The sequence below is a fragment of the Urocitellus parryii genome, chromosome 4 (genome assembly GCF_045843805.1).
Source record: "Urocitellus parryii isolate mUroPar1 chromosome 4, mUroPar1.hap1, whole genome shotgun sequence".
Taxonomy (NCBI): domain Eukaryota; kingdom Metazoa; phylum Chordata; class Mammalia; order Rodentia; family Sciuridae; genus Urocitellus; species Urocitellus parryii.
Genome location: NC_135534.1, coordinates 184,198,629 through 184,206,668, shown reverse-complemented (window position 1 = coordinate 184,206,668; position 8,040 = coordinate 184,198,629). Strand labels below are relative to the sequence as shown.

Below are 8,040 nucleotides of genomic sequence, written 5' to 3'. Positions count from 1 at the left end.
GACTGTCCACATTTGCCCACATTCTGGGTCTTTGAAAGGAAGAGAGACTAAAGGGTTGCCGCCTAGAGGGATGCTGACCTCCAGTTCTCTCCCTCAATCCCACGGTTGAGTAAACTAACAAAGGGGGGGGGGGGATGAGATAGATTCAGTTTAGAGGAAGCAATTCCACCAGCGCCTTTGGCTGCCCAGAACACAGACTCGAGTCTTGGTCGCAGCTGAAGCCCAGTTGGTCGCAGCTGAAGCCCAGTTTCCCGCTCGTCTGAGGCTGGCAGGTCAGGGCCGGGGCAGTGGGTGCGCAACACCGACCGCGGACCCTTTGGGTCTGGAGCACTCTCCACCCCAGCCTAGCGCTGCCGGCCGGGTCTGCGTCGCCGGTTTAAGGGGCGGGCCGCAGCTCCACGTGCTTTCTTGCTGAGTGACTGAACTACATAAACAGAGGCCGGGAAGGGGGCGGGGGAGGAGGGAGAGAACAGGCTTTGACCGATAGTAACCCCTGCGCTCGGCGCAGCCGAATCTATAAAAGGAACTAGTCGCGGCAAAACCCAGTAATTCCGAGGGAGAGTGAGTGGGGCCGGGACCGGCCGAGCCGAGCCCACACCTCTCTTCCCCTACGCGCGTGGGCAGGACAGGGGGCTCCACAGGACAGCGCAGCCGAAGCCCATTTCCAGGGGCGCTTTGCTCCCCGTTTTCCCACACTTCTTTCTCTGCCCTTCACCGGAACGGTTGGTCAAGGGGTGGGGGAAAGAGACGCAAACACAAAAGTGGAAAACAGGTAAGAGGCTTTCTAGAGACTCGGACATTATTGTTTTGCTTTGGGGCGGAAGAGGCTTTGGGAAGTACCCGGTTTCGGGGACTCTGTTCCCGGCCCCCACATTCCCACTTCTTGCAATACAAATGGGGTAGGAGCGGCGTAAAGGGGGAGAGGATGCCTGCTGTGCAGACCTCGGGTCGCCGCACTGCTGCTACCCTCGGGGCTCGCCCTGTCTGGGTGTCCTGAGAGCATCTCTGGGCATGGAGAACCAGAAGCAGTATCTTGGGCGCAGTGAGGTCGGGGTTTCCTGGGTATGCTGGGGGCGCTGCTACTGAGGTGGGGAGAATGGCAGATCGGACGCAAAGCGCTTCCCTTTGTTTGGAAGCGCTGGGGCCGGCTGGAAACCCCTCTAGCTGCGAGTGAGCCGGCGCCCACGGGGACAAATGCCAGAGTCCTCACTCCTTCCTTAAGAAACGGTCGGTGTTGAGCTCTGAGCTCTGGATCAGCTCAGCGCGCCCCAGGACTGGAGAGGCTCGTCGTTGTATCCACAGAACTGGAGTAGTTGTGTCCCAAACGGAGTCGGATGTGATATGGCTCGCTTGAGGCCCGGGGGCTTTGTTAGACCTGGGGGTCCTGCCTGCACTTTCCGTGCGCTCGCGGAGCTGTTGTCCCTGGCACAGAGGGTGGGGGTGGGGGAATGAGTTTTGTTCCTTTCAAGACTTAGAAGAGCCTGCGGAAACCAGAGCCGGGGAACCCATTCTGCTTCACCTTCTGCTCCATCTTCTGCCCTTTGCTGCTCGTCCCTTGGGACAGCTTGAGGACGGGCGCGGGTGGCGAAGCTGGGGCGAGGTGGTGCAGCGAAATGACCGCGAGTAACCCCGGCGGGCGGCGCAGAACTTGGAGCTGGCGGCTGGGCTGGGCTCTGCGCGAGGAGATGGGGGCTGGGCGCCGGCTGCCAGTGGCCCCTGGAGAATGGCCCGCAGCGCCTCCTGGCCGGGTGGTCCAGGTATTGGCCCGTGGCTGCAGGAGGGCGGACTCCACAGTGGTGGGCTTCACTCCGGATTTCAGACTGTGAATCTGGTGAAGACCGGTGGTTGCAGACTGGAGGAACCCAGAGGCTCAGGAGAAAGAAAGCCCATCTGAGAGAGAGAGAGAGAGAGAGAGAGAGAGAGAGAGAGAGAGAGAGAGAGAGAGAGAGAGTGTGTGTGTGTGTGTGTGTGTGTGTGTGTGTGTGTGTTCGCCTATTTCTCGAATCCCAGGCCATTGCTAAACCAGAGGTTTTTGGAGAGTTGCCTGGATCGGGGTTGTGTGTAGATGCCTGTTTTTATCAGCACTTATCAGAAAGAAGGAAAGAAATAAGATTAAAGTTAAAGAAGAAAGAAACAAATATCTGGCATTAGATGTAATTGGCCTTCCTCTATTTCTGTGGATATCACCAGCTTTTAAATCCTCAGATTTTTCAATAATACTGCACATAAGAAGTGGATGGTATATGTATTCATATAGTAGAGGACAGCTTTGGTATTTTTTAAAAAATTTCTTTGGTGATGGGAATCACCATATCACTATTTTGGCTCAGTCCTCATCTCCTACAAACATCTGAAAGTTTTCTCCCCAAGAGCAGAGTTTGACTCTTTTACAACCAAGTTCTGATTTTCTCTTCAGACAAAATTTAAATGCCTACTAAAAAAAAGTACTTAGTTTCTCATCTCGCCTTTTGTTTCAGCCTGCTTTTCTCAAACTTACCACAAAAATAATGGAGGCTTTCTATTGTTTGTAGCATTCTTTTAAGAAACTCTTCCCACATTAAAGAACTATTTGGAGAATATTCCTTAATAGAACATCTTCAGTTACTAAAGTAATTTTTAAGTACGAAATTTCCATTTTTTAGACTGTTTCCCAAATGTTCCCATAACCCATTAAAATAATTACTATGAGGAATTTTTGGAAAACCCTGGTTTCACAGAGTGAATCAGTATTTATTTGAAAACAAGCAGTAGAATCAGAGGAACTAGGGAAGAGGGTCTCTGGTCTTCATGATGACCACAGTCCCTTTATGGGACAAGAATTGCTACTATAGTCAAAGTAATTAAAGAGTCCCTTTGCAAAACAGCATTTTCCCAAAATGACATATCTGACTATGACCCAAGATATATATATATATATATATATATATATATATATATCTTGCCTATAGATGAGCATTTGAAATCTCAATTCTTACAAGTATTTTGATTGGCATCTAAATGTAGGCTTATAATGGACCTTGGGCACATTTTGCTTAGAGGGTATTTACAGTTCATGTGAGACAATGCATTAGTCTGGAATTGGAAAAGAATACTTAGGGCTTGATTGTTTCCAACCTCTGCTCAGGAAAAGTTCCAATCCAAACATTATTAAAAATGAATGAAACTCAGCAACTCAAGCTTTTTATTATCCTTTGTAGTACCTACCTTATAGGAGAGGGGTTGGATATTTTTACATTTAAACTATTTGAGGGGAGGGTATCTTCTTCTTCATAAGCCAGGATGCATGTGCTTACTATATTTGTAGAGGCAAATTGTTAGATCTTTGCTATTTCAAATTTTAGCTATTAAAATAGTTAAATGGACACTGGTCTCGAACTCTTTATAATCATGAACTTTTGGTTATCTAGAAAATACCAAAATGCATGTTGTTTTTATTTCTAAAGCACTCTAAGTCTAATATTAAAGAACAAAATTATAATGTCCCATATGGTAATTACTCCGGCATCAAATTTTTTGGGGGGCAGGAGTACTAGTGCTTGAACTCAGGGACACTCAACCACTGAGTCACATCCCCAGCCCTATTTTGTATTTTATTTAGAGACAGGGTCTCACTGAGTTACTTAGCACCTCACTGTTGCTGAGGCTGGCTTCGAACCTGTGATTCTCCTGTCTCAGCCTCCCAAGTCACTGGAATTACAGGCGTGCACCACCTCTCCTGGCCAGCATCAACTTTTAAAAGATCATTCTGAATGCTTATTTTATATAACTGTGCTGAGAGAGGGCCTACACTAAAAACTGAAATCATCTTCACATCTGCAAGTGAAACTAGCATGAATGCCCAAGTTATTGCAGTGTTTATGTAGTAGACACTTTATATAGCACCGTGTCAAGTACTGCTCTTAATGCTTCTCAAATACTAATTTAATCTTTACAACAAACTCATTATCTTAATTTTGCAGATTAAGAAGCTCAGAGGCTAAATTGTCGCTGGCCATACAGCTTGCTGGTGGCAAAGCTTATATTTGAACTCAGTTCTAGAGTTCTTAACTCCTACATTAAGTAGACCAATTTCAGCTTCTATGAGAAGGGAACTTTGAAAGATGCCCAGTGTGCTCTCTTTGTATATCCATCTGCTATAGTCCTTATCAGAATCTACAACCTTTATTATATATTTCCTTGGCTGCCTTGAGTGGGCCAGCCAAATTCTCTTCAGCTTGTTGAGATCTTGGTTGCAGAGGGATTGTGACACTGCCTGACCCATAGTGACATTTACTCAACTCTAATTTTTTAAACTTGGTTTAAAATAAAAATGATATGATTGCTTCAGCCAATTATTTGTGAGTAATCTGTGATCCCAAAAGTGTTTTTCTGTGTGATAAACAGTATAGAAAATGGAATGGTGGAGTATTTGGCTGCAAATGTAAGGAACAAATAAAAAGGGAAGAGAAATGTTAGCTTAGCTATTAATCCTAGCTTTGGTGAATTTTTAAAAAATTTGTTATTATACAGTGTGATTCTTACTTCACTTACCCCCTAAATGGGCTGTGAACCTTTTGAAGTAAGCTATTTCTGTGACTGCTATTATCGTCTAGAAAAGAAATCAGCTTTTTCTTAGGTTTATTCTCTGGAAGTAAGTACAGTTTCAGAGTCCGCCTTATAAAAGTGAAATAGAACAGAACACTGCATTTCTTCTCAATTGGTGTAGCAAATTAGAAATAAACTCTTTGAAAACCCTTCTCAGTAAAGCAGCTATATTTACTCTTGACTTGGTGTGAGCTGAATGTCCTTTCAAGGGTTTTACATGTGATAACTCAGTTCATGCTCATGTGAACCACATGAGATGGGTCCTATCATTATCTTTATAGATGGGGAAACTGAGTTAACTAGCCTGGTTATGGTCCCAAGTTATCTCCTAACTAGTGCCACTTGCCTGAGTTTACCAACCTTGGGGTTAAAAACTTTGTTAAAATATAAAAAAGTTTTGATAAATGAAGTATTAGCAAAAGGAAAAAAATATGGATCTTCCTTTTGAGTATTTTCACTTGAAGATAGTGTTCTGAGTTACCAGCACAGATGTTATTAGAGCTACATTTTAGAAATACATGAAGCTAGTGGATGCAAATCTCATATATAAGTGTTTTCAAACCAGGGCCTTCAGTTACTCTGCATCCCATTAAGACCATAAACTATTAAAGCAAAGAACTTTTACTGTTAACCATGCAGGAGCATCACATTTGGTTCCCAAGACAAACTACAGTTAGAAGTCCTTCCATTCTGAAGAGGAACTTAGATTCAAAACACTGAGAGGTTTTTGCAAACCTACTTTAAGACCTGATTTGAACATCACCATCCTCACCTGGGTTCACACTTCCCTTCCAACACTGAGTTAAAATTAGTTATCCCCTTCTTGCCCTGCTGTACTCTTCATGTCCTGTATTTAGTATTTTTTAAAATTATAGTTAACATTTATTTGTCTTTCTTTTGCACGCATGCTTCTCTAAAGAAGGTCTTTGACTCACTCTCCCCTGTCCTTAATCATTCCCAGTTATACGGAAGGGGTTTAATAATAAGTGGTGACTTGCACAAATGCAACAGGGAATGGAACCTCATGCTTGTTTCCTGTTTTCTTAAAGTTTTTTGAGTTGATGGGATAACCACTGAAAAGCATTAGCAATAAAAATTATAGGACAAATAACTGTAGTTTAAGCTAGGTTTATGATAAAGTTTAGTGCGTATTTAAATTATTTAGGCAAGATTACTTCTTGTAGAACAAACAATTCTGTTTTGCTCAGTTTCATTTCCCTTTTGGAGGCAGCTGTGATTTGAGCAAATGTGCTAGTCTGTGACATTCCACATTTAAATACTTTGAGTTGTACATTGATTTATTTTTATGGAGAAGAAGGAGATAACTCACCAAGTAATTCAGAGATTTAAGCACTTTTTTTAAAAAACAAAATAACCTGGTGTGCATCAGATATATTCCTTTATACTTTTGTTTTTGTTTCTGTTTTTGGTGTCTGCTGAACTGTGCAATGTTTTCTATGCCAAATACAACTTCCAAGAAGCATTTGGAAGTCAAAGCATTTTATCTGGTTAGTCTTAAAATCAAGATGTTTTATGATAACTGCTATTTATTATATGCCATTTTCTAGGTAGAATTTGCTGTTAGTGATCCATTTATAAAATACTCTTTTGAGGCTATCTTTAGAATATTTATTTAGTTCTTTCTAAACAAGAAAATAGACATATTGTTTCAGGGCATCTTGAACTACAGCGAAGATATTATGAAAATGAGCATGGGTATTAAACTCAAATTAACATATATTAGAATTCTGGTGCTATCAGTGAATATATGCATTAGGCACGTTGCCAGTCTCTCTTTACCTCATAATACATGTTTAACCTGTTAAATATTTTTTGTGTGTGTGTGTGTGCAGGGGGCGGGGTGCACGTTTATACAGTGTTAAGCATATGATATGATGCTTGGAATATTGCTATTCATTTTATACTGATTTTTAAAAAACTTGATTTTTTAGTTTACTTCCACCTCAGACTGTTTTATTGCATGTTACTTGCATTGATATTTCACACATGGAAAAAGTAGATGATAATTATTGAATCAGGTTTTAATCTTACTAATGGTTATCATTTTTGGGGACAGGGGCTCCTTAGATAATTTCCTTAGGGTGTGTTGAAATTTATGGATTATCTCTTAAGAAGAAACATGCCTGGGCTCATATACTCCAGATTCTATGTTTAATTACAGTATATTCAGAAACTACTCCAAAATCACTAAGAAACCATGAGGCCCTGGGAAAGTCATTTTGCTTTTCTGAGATTTAGATTGTGGGCCTATGATAGGAAACTTCAAGACTTTTAAAAAGCCCTTCAAGCTTTTAGGTCCTCTGACTCCAGGCCTGTACATAGGAGAAGGGGCAGTCTTTTGAATTTGGACACCCAGAGATGTGTTCTAAGGGACATATTCAACATTATTGTAATGCCTCCTGTGATTTGGAGTGGTGGGGAAAAGCACCCCAGAAATGCTTCAGAGCATTTCTGAGGAAGTGAGGATGAAAGAAAGGAAAACAATGGAAGAGGAAGGTGGAGGAGAGAAAGCTGTTGAATTTGCCTTATTTATCCGTATTGAGGGGACAGAGAGTTGGATCAAAGACCCAGAATGAGGTTCTTATCTGAAATGCAAAGGAAGAAAGTTGGTTCAGTTTTAATAAATTTCAATAGAGCAAACTTGGTTGAATGAAGACTCTTGTTTTCCCTCTGATGGACCATTTGGAAAAACCCCTCCGAAAGAAAGTATGTTTCCATCTTGGACAGCTCCAATTTGGGCATAGGTTTTGCTTTTTATACTTAAGCCAGGTCAAAGGAGATAAATTTAAAAGACTGCTAAGGCTCATTCAGCCTCCAAGAATATAGCACGGGTGCTTGTGCTGGATGAGAATTGGGCTAACTTTATAGGGATATTTCTAAAGAACTTGGAAGAACTTCATTATGAGTAGGTGGATAAGACCCATTACTTCCTAAAATATTTCCTGAATTTGTTGCTTCAGAAATCATATTAGGACTGGTAGGAAGAACAAAAGGTTCTTGACAGGGTTAGGGGATAGGGAAAGGAGTTGCTAAGAAAGAGGTTGCTTGGGTGTCAAATCCTTGCATGTTCTAGTTTTGCAAAGTTCCTTTTGGGGACCAGGTTTGGAATAATTTATTTTTATTTTTTATTTTTATTTTTTCTCCACAAGTCAAACTAAGCTTGTTTTCTTAAAGAAACGAGTCTCTGGAGGTGGCATTTTTGAAATTGATTGGATCTGGTATTTAGATGATCCAGATTTGACATAAAGGCAATACTGATGAAAGCAGCATTATTGGGAATGCAGAGAGAAAGCAAAGGCCCAAACTGATGAGCTCAGATGACCTGCAGACCTTTCTTCACTTTCAGACACAGGGCATTGGGATGGAGGTGGCAGTTTACTTTAGCTGGGGTGTGGTTTGATCTCCGCTGCTGGGAAAAGGATGTAAGAGGAATTA

The 8,040-nt window shown here is 42.0% G+C and overlaps 1 protein-coding gene across 1 annotated transcript in view; it reads left to right on the top strand.

Annotated features, from left to right (window-relative positions):
- The first annotated feature begins 575 nt into the window (after positions 1 to 575).
- Positions 576 to 8,040, top strand: part of Abca1 (ATP binding cassette subfamily A member 1) — a 132,599-nt gene continuing 125,134 nt past the window's right edge. The window contains exon 1 of the mRNA XM_026414625.2: positions 576 to 772. The gene's annotated coding sequence lies outside the window, so the exon portion shown is untranslated. The remainder of the gene's footprint in view (positions 773 to 8,040) is intronic.